Here is an 18,890-nt window from a genome sequence, read left to right on the forward strand (position 1 = left end):
CACAGCTAAATAAAATAAAATAAATGTGCACAAGGCCCCGGGACCAGATGGGTTACACCCTAGAATTCTTAAAGAGCTTAGTTCAATTATTTCTGTCCCCCTTTTCATAATATTCAGAGAATCTCTAGTGACTGGTATAGTGCCAAGGGACTGGCGCAGCGCAAATGTGGTGCCTATTTTCAAAAAGGGCTCTAGGTCTTCCCCGGGTAATTATAGACCAGTAAGCTTAACATCCATCGTGGGGAAAATGTTTGAGGGGCTATTGAGGGACTATATACAGGATTATGTGACAATAAATAGCATTATAAGTGACAGCCAGCACGGTTTTACTAAGGACAGAAGTTGTCAAACTAACCTAATCTGTTTTTATGAAGAGGTGAGCAGAAGCCTAGACAGAGGGGCCGCTGTGGATTTAGTGTTTTTGGACTTTGCAAAGGCATTTGACACTGTCCCTCATAGACGTCTAATGGGTAAATTAAGGACTATAGGTTTAGAAAATATAGTTTGTAATTGGATTGAGAATTGGCTCAAGGACCGTATCCAGAGAGTTGTGGTCAATGATTCCTACTCTGAATGGTCCCCGGTAATAAGTGGTGTACCCCAGGGTTCAGTGCTGGGACCACTATTATTCAACTTATTTATTAATGATATAGAAGATGGGATTAATAGCACTATTTCTATTTTTGCAGATGACACCAAGCTATGTAATATATAGTTCAGTCTATGGAAGATGTTCATGAATTGCAGGCAGATTTAAACAAACTAAGTGTTTGGGCATCCACTTGGCAGATGAAGTTTAATGTAGATAAATGTAAAGTTATGCATCTGGGTACCAACAACCTGCATGCATCATATGTCCTAGGGGGAGCTACACTGGCGGATTCACTTGTTGAGAAGGATCTGGGTGTTCTTGTAAATCATAAAATCAATAACAGCATGCAGTGTCAATCAGCTGCTTCAAAGGCCAGCAGGATATTGTCGTGTATTAAAAGAGGCATGGACTCGCGGGACAGGGATGTAATATTGCCACTTTACAAAGCATTAGTGAGGCCTCATCTAGAATATGCAGTTCAGTTCTGGGCTCCAGTTCATAGAAAGGATGCCCTGGAGTTAGAAAAAATACAAAGAAGAGCAACAAAACTAATTAGGGGCTTGGAGAATTTAAGTTATGAGGAAAGATTGAAAGAATTAAACCTATTTAGCCTTGAAAAAAGATGACTAAGGGGGGACATGATTAACTTATATAAATATATTAATGTCACATACAAAAAATATGGTGAAATCCTGTTCCTTGTAAAACCCCCACAAAAAACAAAGGGGCACTCCCTCCATCTGGAGAAAAAAATTCAAGCTGCAGAGGCGACAAGGCTTCTTTACAGTGAGAACTGTGAATCTATGGAATAGCCTACCGCAGGAGCTGGTCACAGCAGGGACAGTAGATGGCTTTAAAAAAGGGTTAGATAATTTCCTAGAACAAAAAAGTATTAGCTCCTATGTGTAGAAATTTTCCCGTCCCTTGGTTGAACTTGATGGACATGTGTCTTTTTTCAGGCGTACTAACTATGTAACTATGTAACTATGTAACTATCGTGTATAGGCTAGGGTGGATTTACCTTGCTCCTACAAATAAATCAACCAACACCGACTGAACCTTTAACGTGGGTTGACCAGGGGGTCGGCCACAGCTTTATTTACTATTTTGTTATCCAATATTTTCACAATAAACAGATTACCGCGTATACCCGTATGCCAGCCCGCCTAAGGCAGGGCATGCAGGTCCCTTCTTATATAATAAAATACCGCCACGAGGAGGATGCGCATCCTCAACTGCGCATACCTCCTCCCCCACGACCCACGGTCAGCCTGAACAAAGCCTCCTCTATCCCATCCTGGAGCCCTGACAAAAGATGTCCAACCCAATATCTGTGAGGTGCACCCCGTCCTGCAGCAGTAAACACCTATTATCCCCTTCTAACATCCTATGCCTAAAAACTACACCACCCCCGGCTCTGACATACCTGGAGACCCTGGTGTTTAACAGGCGCCTACCACTCTCAATGGCATTAAGATCACTTGCGCCTTGCCACTCCGCACGGGGAATCACCTCTGACCAAACCAATACCAACTGAGCGAAGAATGACTTGAACCTTTCTAAATCCTATCGAATCAATGCTATCAATTCCCCTAGATGGACAGAACAAAGGTCGTTCCCCCAACATGGATCACTAGCACCGTTGGCGTTGCTCGCTGTCTGCTGATAGCCACCACCTCCGGCAGTACCTCCAGCCACCTCAGGCAACTAAATCCTCTCCAGTGAATTTCAGCTCCCAACACGCCCAGTGAGAGACCGCCTGGTCTTATAGAAGCCCATCTTTCTGCCCAAAAAACATATGAGTGGCCAAGGATCCATATTGCGGGCGCGAACCTGTAATCAAGAAACAACATTAATGCAAAACCAAATCCGGACGAATAGAACCAGCAAAACATTCAGATCGCCAACGCCCAATGCAGCGGACCACTCCGTCAGGTAGGCCCAAACTCCTTCGGGGAAAAACCTGCCCTGGATAGAGTGGACCTAAAAACCGCCGAAAACTGGAACCTGGTGAGGGGTTTGCCATCTAAATGGGATAGGAATTGGGAACCGGACAAGCGAGCCTGGGAGTACTGAGCAATAGTTTGAACTGGGCAGGCCGGCTCGAGTACGGGTCGCAGGGATACCAAACAGCCTTTGCCAAAGACATCCATCTTGGATTTCCGTATACGGAAACGGATGCTGGAGCTGGATAAGACAACATCGTCAACTAGTAGACCCCTGGGGCGGGTGGCTGACATGGCAACCAATTCGGAAATGCGTAGGGCACCGAAAAAGGCCAAAATAAAAGCCGCTTTAAATAAAGAAACTTCAAATGGGGAAGAACAAACACCGGCTAATTCCTGCAATAATTTTAGTAGAATGGGGTAAGAGACAGGCCGTCTGCATTCCCATCTAACTGCTGATTTCTTCCATCCCTTAAACACCTGGGCTATGAAAAAAACATTTTAGTAACATCCGGCCAAGAACGCAACTTAAAGGAAAAAGCCAGGCCAGTCAGCCGTCGCTGTGCAACTGCTCCCGAAACCCATCTCTCTAACAATTTGGATAAATAAGCCAATACATAAGTTCTGAGGGTAGCCTCATCAGGTCCCAGGGCCCGCTCGCAACAACATCCAGCCACTCGTTCCACGCCTTACCGTATGCCGCCCAAGTAGACGGGGCGAGAGACGACCTTACGAGAGGGACCAGTTGAGATCCAGCATCCTCCACAACGTATCCGGGCAGCTGGCCTCCGCTGTGTCTGCCTGCGTGCAAAGTGAACGGAAAACCTGCCAATTAAAACGTGACAAAGAATCAGCGACTTTATTTTGAACACCAGGAATATGGCGAGCCCTAAATTGGATGTTGTGTTGCAGGCATCTTAACACCAGACGCCGGATCAACACAACAACAGGGGGGGGGGGGAGAAGAAGTCAGGTGGTTAACAGCATGGACGACACTGGAATTATCAGACCAAAACACTACCGACGAATTAGCCAACACTCCCCCCCCACAGTTCGATGGCAACTATAATGGGAAACATTTCAAGGAGCGTCAAATTTTTACACCAGCCGCGGTCACGCCAGGACCTAGGCCAGGGGGCAGCGCACCATGCACGGCCCAGTATGGCCCCGAAACCCGCGCAGCCTGCCGCAGCCGTAAACAATTGAATCTCGCGGTTGGACACCGGCGGAGCCATTCAGCACGTGCGCCCGTTATGATCGGATACGAAATTCAACCACACCTGGAAATGACTCCTAAGAGCTGCCGTAATGCGCACATACTGCGTGGGGGACCGAACACCGGCCATGGCTAAGGATAAACGGCGTGAAAATATACGACCCATCAGCATCACTCTGCTCGCAAATACCAACAGACCCAATAACGATTGGACCTGCCGGAGCTGTAGCTTCTTTGCAACCATTGCCGCGGACAAGTGAGACCTTAGTTTAACAACCTTATCCACTGGCAAACAGAACACCATTTCCACAGAATCGAAAAGATAACACCGTTGTCGGGCCTTCGGTTTTTTCCTCCGAGAGGGGAACGCCAAAACGGACAGCCAAACAACGGAAAGAGTCAAGTAAAAATTGACAACGCGTGGACGTGGAGGCCCCTACGAAAAGAAAATCGTCCAAGTAGTGTGTAGTGGTAGGACAACCCGTTAACTCCCTTAAAACCAATTCTAAGAAAGAACTAAAAACTTCAAAATAATAAGAAGAAATGGAGCAACCCATGGGTAAACACATATCATAGTAAAATTGACCATCCACCTGGCAGCCAAGCAAATGGAAACAATCAGGGTGAACAGGTAACAAACGAAACGCGGATTCCACATCGGATTTAGCCATAAAGGCTCCCTGTCCGGCCTGGCGGACTAAATCGACCGCCTTATCAAACGAGACATACGGAACGGCAGACAGGTCCTTATCTATCCCGTCGTTAACTGAACTTCCTTTTGGGTATGACAGGTGGAGTATTAAACGGAATTAACCAGGCTCGTTATTGGGAAATACGCCTAAGGGGGATACCCGCAGGTTGGGGAATGGCAATTCTGAAAAGGGGCCGGCCATCCGGCCCAGCTTCAACTCTTTTCCCAACTTATCTCTGATTACCGCTGGGAATTCCCTCGTTGATTTCAAATTGCCAGACACCGAAGGTTGGGAACAAAAGGGATAAAGAAGCCAAATGTGAAACCTGTTCTAAGCAGGACGGCTTTCCCCATCTTGGGGTACCGGTCTAGCCATGGTGACATCTCTAATACGCGTATTGGGGTCCTCAGCCCTGCTCGTATTATTGGGACGCGGGACCTGCGCGCTTCAACGGTTGCAACGTAAGGCTGGGTGGGCGGCACCACAGAAAGAGCACTCGTGTTTAAACTTACATGATGCATAGAATTTGCAATGGCCTTCGTTGAATAGCCAGCATGAGCCCGCACGCTTAACAGTGTGGGCCCCAACCCCAGGGAAAGAACCGCCAAACGCTAGTGGGAAAGGGGCCGCTGGCTGAAAGGGGCACTGGGACATCATGAGCCGTAACCAAACATCCGTGGCCTTGGTGCCCCAGCCTACGAAACTCTTCGTCATAACGCCACCAAGCCGAAACCCCATGTGACTTATAAGCGCTAAAAACCGAGTCTAGGTATACAAAAAGCTGGAAGGATTTCTCGGGGAATTCTGGGAGGCTACACAACTTAATACTGCAAACACTTGCAACCAATTATTAAAAGTTCTCGCCACCTTCGGCTTCGCCGGAACCCCCCTTTCAAAACGTTGTTCCTTGTCGACAGTCGCCGAATCCACTGATACCAAGGACCAAGGACCAAATATCAACGTAGTCATTTCGCGCTATTTTTTCCCTGGTATTATCTGACAAGTGAGCACCAAGTGGGGGGATGCCACAAAAATAAATATCGCTGAAGGCGGGCAAGGAAGGGCCTGCCATAGACGTAGACGCCTCCACCAATATTTTCCCAGCCTCAGCTTGCGAGGCCTGGGGGGTAGGGGCAACTGGCCTGCCCGCCAACAGGGACCGCAACACATTAACTATATCAACATCAGATGTAACCCCTGAGACAATCATACTCACCGTGACCAGATGCTGATGCCGGGACCAAGGCCATCGAAGGTGGCGGGGGAGGAACAGGTGCGGAAGATGCTACTGGTACCTCCACCATCCTTGAACTTGTCGCCCGCAGACGGTTGGATGAGCGTGTGCTATGGCGACGTCCGCCATGGCTGCCCCTTGGACTGCCGTTGCGAGACGACCCAGTGCGAGAGATTGACGATTCACAAATTGACGACAACCTCTTGTGCCGCTGACGATGTCTGTATGAACGTTGAGATGAGCGCCGCCTGGATGACCGCCGAGAACGGGAACGGCGAGTCCGATTGGTGCCCCTGGAGCTAACAGACGAAACCCGCTCAACGTTTTCCGTTAGCACATAACCTGGACCCAAAACCGGAGGAAAGACCAGGGCAGTAACGGATGGATGCTGAGGCGGTGGAGGTGGTGGTGCCTGTTGCCTCACGCTCGGCGGATCCTGTTCACATTGGAAAAAATCCTCACTATCTCCCAGGAAACAATCATCCCCATCATTTAGCGGGGAGGTGAAGTTTCATGCCACCCTCCGGCGACAGTACCTGGGGCCGCACCCCTTGTGCTGCTACGTGCGCCCATCCTGAGTGTTGATGGAAGGGGAGCCCCCCTTTGCAACCCCACCGAGCCCGACGCTGCCGTATTACCTGGAGCTGCAGTGGAGGCCGATGTGCTCCTCGCGGTCGCTTGACGAGGCCTAGCCCTTTCCAGACCGGTGGGAGACGTTAAGCCTAGAGACGGGGGGATCACGTCCTCATCCAACCCGCCTCGCGAGGGTTGCGTCGCGGCACAGGACTGCGCATGCGCGACCTGTCTGGCAGAATCGGGGAAGACTCGTTGGTTGCCGGAGGGGGAGAGCCGCACTGGCGGCCTGGAGCGGCGCGCAGATTGCCAAGCAGGAAGTGGACACGGTAAGCAGGACTCCGGCGCCACAGTCTCGGTTAAGAGAGACTGCAGCCATACAGAACCCTCGTCCTGAAGACGGAGGCGGATGGACTCCTCAAGCTCTTGCCGGTTCATGATTGTAAACAGGTAAGTGTACTCACTGTGACACTGTATGTGACTGCGTACAAGTAACGGCCGGAAGAGCAAGATGTCTGCCGGCCCTTGGCTTATAAAGCCCAGCAGGGAAGGGTGGGCAAGACCGCCCACCATACTGCCCGCAAAACGCCCACTGGGGTGGGTGCTTACTATCCATGTGAGGCCCACACCCCACCCTGCCTAACTCGGACGGGATCTGGTCCTAGCCCAAAAATAGCCCTCTTTAACCCCTTTCCGTGCCACACAGTCATGGGCCCAGTGGCTAATAAGCCTGAGGGCCTCCAAACTCCAGTGGTGTGGGGGAGACCCCCGAGGTAGTGACGGTGTTATGGTCGACTGCATATTAGGGGGATTGCCCCACGACGAGCCAGAGGACCATGAGGGGGAACTCCTACCAGTGCAGGGCCTTGGGGAGGATGGAGGAGTTCTGGGGCCTCTAGCCCTGAAGGCCCAACAGCAGACAAGGTGGCATGAGGCCCAGGACCTCGGTACTCACTGTGCCTCCTGGATGTAGCCTCCAGCTGTGCACCGACAGATGAAGGAGGGATGTCCGATGTACCACTTTTTTTTTTATCAACTTTATTAAACACTTTTTTACTTGTCCCACTAGGGGACTTTACTATGCAATCTTCCGATCGCTTTTATAATACACTGCAATACTTTTGTATTGCAGTGTATTACTGCCTGTCCATTTAAAACAGACAGGCATCTGCTAGGCCATGCCTCTGGCATGACCTGGCAAGTAGCAGGCCTACACTAAAGGCAGACCTGGGGGCCTTTATTAGACCCCCAGCTGCCATAGAAGACACGACACCCGGCGTTCTTATTGCCGGGTGCCAGTGCGATGAGAGAGGGAGCACCCTCCCTCTCTCCCAAACCACTCAGAAGCGGCGCTCGCTATTGAGCACCGCATCTGAGGGGTTAATTGGGTGAGATCGATACTGATATCTGTCAAGAAGCGGGTTAGTGGACCCACTAGGCCGTACCGCCGTAGCGGGAAGGCAGCTGGCCAAACAACAGGAAACCCCAGAAATACAATGTCCTGCACAAGGGTACCTGGATAGTCCAGACGGTGACCGAAGCTCTGGCACAGATGAGATGGGTGCAGCATGTGGCGCCAAACATGGCGGATGACACAGGAGCCGCAAGTTGCGCCAGACGTGGCGGATTCCTCCGGACGTGGCAGATGACACAGGACGTGGCGGATTCCTCTGGACGTGGCAGATGACACAGGACGTGGCAGATGACACAGGACGTGGCAGATTCCTCTGGACGTGGTAGATGACACAGGACGTGGCAGATTCCTCTGGACGTGGCAGATGACACAGGACGTGGCAGATGACACAGGACGTGGCACGACTTGATACTAAGGCAAAGCACGGGAAACAGGAACGGGGAACAAGGCATGGGTAACAACAGGAACGGGAAACACTAAGGGACCATTTGCAAGACAGACTGGGAAAACTAACAACGCTCAGGCAAGGATTAGAAGGCCAGGAAATCGTGGCAGTTGATGATGATGACAATTTCCTATTTACGCGCGCTGGCCCTTTAAGGCCGGGCGCGAGAGTGCGCGCGCACCCTACGGGACACAGCCGAACGGAGCGGAAGTGAGCGCTGGCGTCTCCTAGGAGAGAGACGGAAACCAGCGCTCACAGATCCATGGCTGCGGGCGTCGGGAGCAGTGGCGGATTAAGTAGACCATGGGCCCTGGGCTGTTACCCAAACTTGGGCCCCCCTTCCTCACCGCCGCCCTGCCGCGCTGTAACTATTTTTAACACTACCTTTTTGGGCAAGCATTAACAGTGTTACGATTTCCCTTGTCACAGCGCGGTGTCCCTACATACTGACAGTATCACACTGTGCAGGGACACAACCTCCTGACAAGGGGAATTGTCTATCAGTCCTGGACTGCAGAAAGACTTTTTGTGAAATACAAGGATTTCGGATAATAAACATGTCAGGAAAGGTGGCAGATTCTCTATAAATCTAGTGACTCACAGGTGATGACGTCTCAGATTCTAGTAGTTTTTTTCCTCTTTTCTTCTCCATCCGGTCCAGCGCTCATGACGACTTCTCCCGGCCATGACTCATTTCTGCAGAATTTGCAACTCAGACGTCTCCTCACTTTTCCAACATTTCCACACCTATAAACGAAAATAAAGTTATCATGGTGCCACATAGTGTACCCCTAAATATAATAGCACCAAACACTGCGCGCCTGAATATAATAATACCACACACTGTAAAACACCACATACACACAGCCACCTGTACATAGTGCCACACACAGCCCCTGTAGATATTACACACCCCCATAGATATCGCCATACACAGCCCCCTCTATATATCACACATCCCCCTCGTAGAGAGCGTTACACACAGCCCCTATAGATAGTGCCATACAGCCCCCCTGTAGAGAGCGCCACACAGCCCTCCCCCTCTTGTAAATAGCACCAAAAAGCCCCCCCTATAAAGAGAGCCACACACATACCACTGTGGATAGCACTACACAGCCCCCCTTGTATATAGTGCCACACAGCGCTCCCCCTTGTATATAGTGCCACGCAGCGCTCCCCCTTGTATATAGTGCCTCACAGCGCTCCCCCTTGTATATAGTGCCTCACAGCGCTCCCCCTTGTATATAGTGCCTCACAGCGCTCCCCCTTGTATATAGTGCCACACAGCGCTCCCCCTTGTATATAGTGCCACACAGCGCTCCCCCTTGTATATAGTGCCACACAGCGCTCACTCTTGTATATAGTGCCTCACAGCGCTCCCCCTTGTATATAGTGCCTCACAGCGCTCCCCCTTGTATATAGTACCTCACAGCGCTCTCTTGTATATAGTGCCTCACAGCGCTCCCCCTTGTATATAGTGCCTCACAGCGCTCCCCCTTGTATATAGTACCTCACAGCGCTCACTCTTGTATATAGTGCCTCACAGCGCTCCCCCTTGTATATAGTGCCACAAAGTTATGTGTACACATTTAAAAACTTTATATTCTAATTATATATATATATATATATATATATATATATATATATATATATATATATATATATATATATATATATATATAGTATGTGTGTGTATCTGTGTGATTGATTGATTTTATTAAAAAATATTTTAACTTTTTGAGATACAGCTGCTTTGTATCCTGTATCCGTCAGGTCAGCAGGACTGACAGGATCAGTGACACGCAGGATCCACCTCAAATCTATCACATTTAAGATTATAATTTAGCGCAGGGCCCGTTTCACTGATCCCGTCAGTCCTGCTGACCTGACGGATACAGGATACAAAGTAGCTATCTCAAAAAGTGAAAATATTTTTTAATAAAACGTAATTACAAAGTTGCCCCAAACACACATTTTTATAAAAAAAAAATAAAACCGACGTGATTTTTGCGACGTTTTTTCCGTAGACGATGCAGGTTTCGTTTTTTTTATCATTTTTATACACACCTTTTTTGCTATTTTAGAATTTTTATTCATAAAGTTTGAAAATACCGTATATATCGGCGTACAAGACGACTTTCTACACCCTTAAAAAAATGTCAAAAGTGTGGGGTCGTCTTATATGCCGGATATTGTCGGATATTAGGGATGCACGTTGCAGCCGCACAGCTCAGTATAGTACACATGACTATGAGAGCGGGGCTGCGGCTGTGTAATTCAGCCACAGCCCCGCTCCTGAGTCCTGACATATGCGCGCGGGGTCAGCATCATGTGATGCGGCCGGCGCTGCACTAATGATCTGCGGCACTGAAGACAGAACATGGCGGGCGCGCTACAAAGCACCCCCATGTTGTCTTCAGTGCCTGAACTGCCGCTCATTAGTGCAGCGCCGGCCGCATCTCCTCATGCTGACCGCGCGCGCACTTCCTGTCAGGAGCGGGGCAATGGCTGTATTACACAGCCGCAGCCCCGCTCTATAACGCCGGAGATCAGAGAACCTCTCATCTCCGCCGTTATTCCCGTGAATGCTGCGATCACAGCTGACTGCAGCATTCAGGGGAAAGTGAGAAGGGGGGATGCCCCTGGATCGCGTCACAGGGAATTCCTGTGACGCGATCGAGGGCCATACCATATATGGGCAGACAGCCCAGGGTCTATTGACGGACCCCAGGGCTGTCTGACCATATCTCTTGTTGTTAGGATATACCCAAGTATGTCCTAACAACTGCCTGTGTGCTATCTGTCCACAGGCTAATGTACTGGCACATATCTGATATATGTCAGTACATTAAAGTTTAAAAATAAAGTAAAAACAAAGTATGGTTACATTTTAAAAAAAATACACCTTCACCTTTTTTACAATAAACATTAAAATAAGTCTCAATACATAAAATACACACATTCAGTAATGGCGCGGACAACAATGTTTTTGCATCATTTATGATGTGTACGCTGTAAAAAAATGAAATAAACACGGCTTTCATTCACTTATTAATGTGAGGCGCGAGGTGCGATGAATTTACCCTCCATGTTCCTCACATTAATAGTAATTAACCCCATCATGTACCTCGCCTATCTGCGCATGCGCGAGTTCAAAGAGACAGAGTCCTGGGTCCTGCCGCCGATGGCCATAGTGAAGCGCTCCTGCACGAAATGGTGAGTATATCTTAAATTCTATATTTTAAGGGTAAAAGTTGGGGGTCGTCTTATACGCCCAGTCGTCTTATACGCCGACATATACGGTAATAGTAAAAAAATAAGCTTTTTTAAGTTTCTTCTATTTTTATTATGTAATAACATAGTTTTACCCTAAAATAGACCTTTTATTTGTGATCACCATTGTCTACCGTAAATTTTAATATATTACATGTCTATATTAGGGTAATTGGGTCAGCGCTAACGTTAAAACAATGATTGGCGGGGGAACGGTATTTTTTTGGGGTGGGTATTTTATGTGTATTTATTATTACATTTTTTTTTGCACTTTACTATTTTTTTATTACTATGGTCTGTCCCCCAAAGGTCAAAGTAGACCTTTGGGGAACTTTATATATTTTTTTCCTTTGTTTTACACCATGTTTTTCCACTGTAACTGGAGCTGCACAGCAGCCCCAGTTACAGGGGAAATCAGCCCTCTCATATTGACGATTGTCACTAATAGGATTGTGCTAGGTCTAGCAAGACCCGGCAGCAGTCTATCACTAACGGCACCCGGCGATCATGTGACCAGTCACATGATCACCGGGAGGAATAGAGACAGCGCCGATGCTGCTGTCTCTATTCCTTTACACAGCGTTCATTGAGCGCTGTGTAAAAGAGATCAGAGAAGACAGAAGCAGCGAAAGCTGCTCCTATCTTCTCCTCAGGGTCCCTGGCAGTCACTGACAGCCGGAGACCCGACATTTAGCTGCCCGATCGCGCGGGCAGCAAGTTAAAACCCGAGCCGTAGAAAGTCTATGGCTCGGGTTTTAAGGACCCGTCCCTGACCGCTGGCCGTAAAAATACAGCCAGCGGTCGGGAACCAGTTGGGCAGGAGGATAAGCCTGTACTGACCTCAGCGCCGGTGACCGCCCGCCGGCTCTTCTCTTGCTGCTTTGGAGTAACAGAACAGCCGTCCGTCGCTGTTCTGTTACTCAATGGCGGCGGCCCGCACTTGTCAGGGAGGCGTGTCCTACCCCTTTCCCTGCTCCTCCTCATCTTCGGCAGTTAGCAGCGCTAGCGCGCTGAATAGATTTAGGAGATGATGTGCGGTTCGGGCTGCCATGGGCCCCCTGGGAGCCCCGGGCGGCCGCCCGAAACGCCCATATGATAATCCGCCACTGGTCGGGAGGTGAGTAAACCCGACGGCCCGCGGCCATGGACGCTACAATATCGATCTGACCCGTTAGAGCAGGGATGCCCCCAGCCCTCAGCTACCTCTGGTAGCTGAGAGCAGGGAGATTTAACAGCTCCCTGCTCTGTTTATTTATTCTGATGCAGCGCCGTGAAAGCGCGTATGCATCAGAATAAAGCCCATTAGTGGCTGCTGTGAAAAGGTGTATTGACAGTCACTAATGGGTTAAAGAGTGCTAAAGGTGGGAAAATCAAATAAAAAATCACCACCATTGTCATGCTGATAATTGGGAGCATTTGTTTTTCTAAAATTAACTTTTATTTTATTCAATAAAATATTGGGGTGACACAACAGAAGAAAATAATACAATATAAGAATCCCCACAATATTCTGCATATTCCCAACCCCACCCACCACCCTCCACATCCAAGAGGAAAAACAACAACAGGACCCCCATCCCCTTCTCTACTTTACATCAGATCCAGACTACCCAAAGCTCCTCCCATTTATGTAGTTAGTTCTGCTTGTTAGCTCTTATTTTCTCAAGCATTCTGACTCTAAGAACAATATTTCTCCATTCAGAAATAGAGGGGGGGGGGGGGGGATTCTGTCATTTCCTTGCAATAACTAATTTAGCGAGCAATAAGACTCTCAAGATAAGCCGAATTTGCATTTGCGAGAACTCCGCCATTAGCAAATCCTCAGTAAAATTCAGAAGTGCCAATTGAGCAGATTTCAAGCTCTCCCGATCTAGCTTAGACTTTCAATATCTTTAAAAATCAAAGACTAATAGCAGGGAATTCCCATACCATATGCCAAAACTCCGCCACTCTGTCATGAATTTCTGGGCCCCATACAGCCAAGGAGTCTGGGCTCCCCGCCATTACGGAGGGTTGGGCAACGAAAAGTGGTGCGCTCACGTTTGCACGTTATGCAAGTTAACTGATTTTGGAACGGATGTCAATTACACTGAACGAAACCATTGGTCAGGCACATGACCGGTTAATGTCCTAGATTTTGTTCAATTCAGACAAAATGTATCCCACCGTATGGCATATAATGGGATACGTGGCCCGGGGAATGGCCCAGGGGAAACTCCTGAAGTCACTGTCCATAAATAGAAAGTGACGTTAGTAGCTTTCCCAGAGCTGGAGTCCCCGGGCAGAGCTTCTACTAGCGCTCTGCCCAGGGACTCCGGCGCTGATCCTGATGTCGATATATGGACAGTGATGTCACGAGCTTCCCCAGGGCCAAAGTCCAATGGCAGAGCAATTGCGATTCTCTGCCTGGGGACTCCGGCACTGCGAAGAACCTCATATTACTGTCCATATAGTGTTGTCAGAAGCATTATACGTATTTTTCTCAGGATGGAATAGCAGAGTCTACTTCGCTATTCCATCCTTCAAAAAAAAAGTAAACCCCATTCACATGAGTTATATTGTAACTTGTAGCGAATTTTCAGTGCGCCATCCTCACCGAAAATAGGAGAGTTTTAGCCATGTGCCAATTTAAAAGCAAATAGTTTTTCTATTACTCTTCCAACGTACATGTATTTGTCTTGTTATTTGTTTTTTTTTTGGGTCTTGTTTCCCTGTCTATCTATCTATCTATCTATCTATCTATCTATCTATCTATCTATCTATCTATCTAATCTATCCATCCACAGATTTTCAATGGGATTCTGGTCTGGTCTCTGGCTGGGCCATTCCAAAACTTTGATCCTCTTCTGGTGAAGCCATTCGTTTGTTGGTTTGGAGGTATGCTTTGGGTCGTTGTCATGCTGAAAGGTGAAATTCCTCTTTATCTTCAGCTTTTTAGCAGAGGCCTGCATATTTTAAGCTAATATTGCCTGATATTTGGAACTGTTCATAATTCCCTCCACCTTGACTAAAGCCCCAGTTCCAGGTGCAGAAAAACAGCCCCAAAGTATAATGCTGCCTCCACCATGCTTCACTGTGGGTATGGTGTTCTTTTGGTGATGTGCAGTGTTTGCTTTGCGCCAAACATACCTTTTGGAATTATAGCCCAAAAGTTCAACCTTAGTCTCATCAGACCATAACACGTTTTCCCACATGCTTTTGGCAGACTTGATGTAGGTCTTTGCAAAACCTAGCGGGGCTTGGATGTTTTTCTTTGTTAGAAAAGGCTTCCGTCTTGCCACCCTACTCCACAGACCAGACATATGAAGAATACGGAAGACGGTTGTCACATGTACTACACAACCATTCCATGGCAGAAAGTCCTGCAGCTACTTTAATGTTGCTGTAGGCCTCTTGGTAGCTTCCCGGACCAATATTCGTCTTGATGACCGTCTTCACTGTGTTCCATGGTATATCTAATGCCTAGGAAATTCTTTGGTACCCTTCTCCTGACTGATGCCTTTCAACAATTAGATCCCTTTGATGTGTTCTAAGCTCTTTACGGACCATGGCTTTTGCTGTCATATGCAACAAAGAAAATGTCAGGAAAATACTAATAGAATAGCTGAACTTTATATGGTGTTACTCAGATTGCACTTTAAATAATGTCAGCTGTGTACTAACTACTATTTAACATGAGTTTAAATCTGATTGGCTAATTCTGAACACAACCACATCCCCAATTATAAGAGGGTCTTCACACTTATGCAACCGCATTACTGTAGTTTTGTTATTTTTATTTTTCCCCTCTAAATGATTTCAGTTTATTTTTTAATGAAATTGTACAGATTATGGGTCACATTAAAGGTGGAAAAAGTTCTGAAATGATTCACCTTGTACTGATTTTTTTGACATGACATAAACCTTGCATTTTAACAGTGGTGTGTAGACTTTATCAATCTATCTATCTATCTATCTATCTATCTATCTATCTATCTATCTATCTATCTATCTATCTATCGTTTAAAATCAATTCAAATTCAAGCTTTATTGGCAGGGCTAAATACACATTAGCTTTGCCAAAGCTATTAACCTCTTCACACGCTGCGCCACAGAGGGCTTGCTTCCCGCACCAGGACGTACAGTTGCGGAGCGGCTCCCGGCGAACACTGTGCTTACGGACAGTGTCCAGGAACCGGGAGGTCAGCTGTCCCCGACAGCTGGCACTCCAGTGTTGCCGGTCAGCAGACCATCGCCGCTGATTTTGGCAATTAACCCCATAAATGCGGCGACCGATTGCGATCGCCACATTTAAGGGGTTTGAAGCACATCGGCAGCTCCCACGAAGTGATTGGTGGGGTTGCAATTGGAGGCCAGACAATGACCTCCGGGTTGCCATGTACGGAAGCCTCAGAGGAGGAGCCTCCGGCCGGTCCTCCGAGGCTTCCTGTCAGTGTGACTGTCACGTCACAATGACAGTTAGAATACATTACACTACGTAGGTAGTGTAATGTACTCTAGCAGCGATCAAAGCTGCAAGTTTATATGTCCCCTAGTGGGACAAGTAAAAAAAGTAATAAAAATAAATAGTAATAAAGATGTTTTTTTTTAAAAAGTGTAAAAATAAAAGTTATAAATGCTTTTTTTCCTATAATAAGTCTTTTATTATAGTAAAAAAATGAACACGTTTAAAAAAGTACACATATTTGGTATCGCCGCGTTTGTAACGACCCCAGCTATAAAACTGTAATATTATTTTTCCTGCACGATGAAAACCCTCAAAAAAAAATCTATAAAAAACTAAACCAGAATCGCTATTTTTTGGTCACCACCCCTCCCAAAATAGAGAATAAAAAGTGATCAAAAAGTCGCATCTACCCGAAAATAGTACCAATAAAAACTACAACCCGTCCCGCAAAAAACAAGCCCTTACACAGCTTTTTTGACTAAAAAATAAAAAAGTTATGGTTCTCAGAATATGGTGACACAAAAAATAATTTATTTTACAAAAAAGTAATTTTATTGCGCAAACGCTGCAAAACATAAAAAAATCTATATACATATGGTATCGCCGTAATCGTACCGACCCGCAAAATAGAGAAAAACGGTCATTTATAGCACATGGTGAACGCCGCAAAAAATAAACTAAAAAACATTGCCAGAATTGCTTGTTTTTGGTCATCCGGCTTGCAAAAAAATTGAATAAAAAGTGATTAAAAATATTGCATGTACCCCAAAATGGTACCAATGAAAACTACAAATTGTCCCGCAACAAATAAGCCTTCACATAGCTCCGGTGGTGAAAAAAAGTTCTGGCTCTCAGAATATGGCGATGCAAAATGTGCAGTGTGTTCCAAAATCTGATAAGTTCGGGCGCCATTTATCAGTGCGGTACCGTCCACATATCTATGAATTATTATTTATTTACCGCATTATTATACCCTCTTATAATGCCCTGATGTTCTCCGCACAGATTACATACGCCCCCACATTATAAACTGAAATACCAGCAAAACCCCAAACAGAACTACTACCAAGCAAAATCTGCGCTCCAAAAGCAAAATGGCGCTCCCTCCCTTCTGACACCTGCAATGTGCCCAAACAGCAGTTTGCGCCCACATATATGGCATTGCCATACCCGAGAGAACCCGCTTAACGTTTTATGAGGTATTTGTCTTCAGTGGCACAAACTGTGCACAACATATTATGCACTAAAATGGCATACCAGTGGAAAATTGCAATATTCACACCATCCGCTGTGCATTAACCCCTTTGCGCACTATGACTTTTAATATCACGTCATGGTGTGTGGGTTGATGTATGGAGTGGGCTCATGTGCTGAGCCCGCTCCATACGCTGCGGGTGTCAACTGTGTATTACAGCTGACACCCAGGACTAACGGACAGGAACAGCGATTGTGCGGTTCCAGAAGCCTGTAAAAATAACAATATGCTGCAATACATTAGTATTGCAGTATATTGTACCAGCGATCCAATGATCGCTGGTTCAAGTCCCTTAAGGGGACTAATAAAATTTGTAGAAGAATTAAAGTTATTAGTAGTGAGAAAGAAAAAAGTTTCCCATTTTTCTTCTAAAGTAATATAAAAAAAATAAAGAAAATTGGTATTCCTACGTCCGTGAAAGGCCGAACTATTACAATATACCATTATTTAACTCACACGGTGAACACCGTAAAAAACGTAAATAATTTAAACCGCCAAAATCGCTGTTTTTTTTGTCCCCTTATCTCTCAAAAAAAAGGTAATACAATTTTTTGATCACTTTTTATGTACCAAAAAATTGTACCAATAAAAACGACAGCTCGTCCCGCAAAAAATAAGACCTCCCACTGCTCAATCAAACGAAAAATAAAAAAGTTGTGGAATGTGATGAAACAAAACAATTTTTACTTTAACAAATAGATTTCTCTTTGTAAAAGTAGTATAATATAAAAAAAAAAACTATATAGATTTGGTATCACCGTAATAGTATTGAGCCGCAGAGTAAAGTAAAATTTTCTTTTTTACCGCACGGCGAAAGCTGTAAAAACTAAAACCCCAAAACATGGAATCAGATTTTTTTCCAATATCAGCCCGCAAATAATTTTTTTTCAGTTTCCCTGTACATTTTATAAAAATTATATATTTTTTAAAAAAAATATATATGTCAAAAAAGCGCTACTTGGAAAGCGCTACTCAATTTGAAGAATAAGCAAGACATACATCTTAAATACACATGTGGATGAGGGGGAGGGGATAAGAGGCAAAATACCGCCAAACAAGAAACAATCAGGTACATAGATAAAAGCAGATGTGACTGACGTCATCAGGTAAACAGTCACAGTTGTAAAAAACATGAGGAACATAAAAAAGGTATTAGGGACTGAATGTACAGGTACGGACGGAGTGGGCGCTCAATCGTACAATGCAGATCGGAGTGATAAAAACAAAGAATGTAAAAATATAAAACTATAGCGGAAACTAAATGACTTTGCATTTTAAAAACATGATAAGAAACATGATAAAGAAGAGCTTACCAGTATTCAGATGGGTAAGGGTGGACATGGAGGAGACAGTAACCACGGCACAGTCAGCGATAAGGCTGAAGCAAAGTGAAAGTAAAGAAACCGCCCGCCGGCGTCAGCGTAGCCCAGGCAACCAGAAAAAATACGGTGGCCGTAAGGGGGAAAAAAGATAGCGAAAGCAAAATGATGCCGGAGAGAAGGGAGATGCATGTACAAGGAGACATGGAAAATGTAAGTGAGGAGAACAGTTTCTTTTGGCAATGTTACTTGAAAAATATATTAATTAACAGGAGGTAAGGAAATGTGAAAAATAATATATTGTTTGTCAGAGAGGGAGGGAAATGAATGTTGAGGAAACAAGGAGATGTAAATGCAGAAATATTTGAAGAGGTAGGTGTGGTTAACCCCTTCCCGCTCCTGGACGTACTATTAGGTCATAGTAACCATAGCGTTCGCACTCCATGACCTAATAGTACGTCTCGGGAGTAACGGCCATTTCGGC

The 18,890-nt window shown here is 46.2% G+C and overlaps 1 long non-coding RNA gene across 1 annotated transcript; it reads right to left on the minus strand.

Moving 5' to 3' along the window:
• Positions 1 to 1,372: 1,372 nt before the first annotated feature.
• Positions 1,373 to 18,499, minus strand: LOC142660241 (uncharacterized). The gene is made up of 3 exons (XR_012850437.1): positions 18,401 to 18,499; positions 3,232 to 3,363; positions 1,373 to 2,425 (listed from the first exon to the last, which is right to left on the minus strand). It is a non-coding gene; the product is annotated as an uncharacterized LOC142660241 (long non-coding RNA).
• Between the last annotated feature and the right edge of the window lie 391 nt (positions 18,500 to 18,890).

The sequence above is a fragment of the Rhinoderma darwinii genome, chromosome 9 (assembly GCF_050947455.1).
Source record: "Rhinoderma darwinii isolate aRhiDar2 chromosome 9, aRhiDar2.hap1, whole genome shotgun sequence".
NCBI classification, from domain to species: domain Eukaryota; kingdom Metazoa; phylum Chordata; class Amphibia; order Anura; family Rhinodermatidae; genus Rhinoderma; species Rhinoderma darwinii.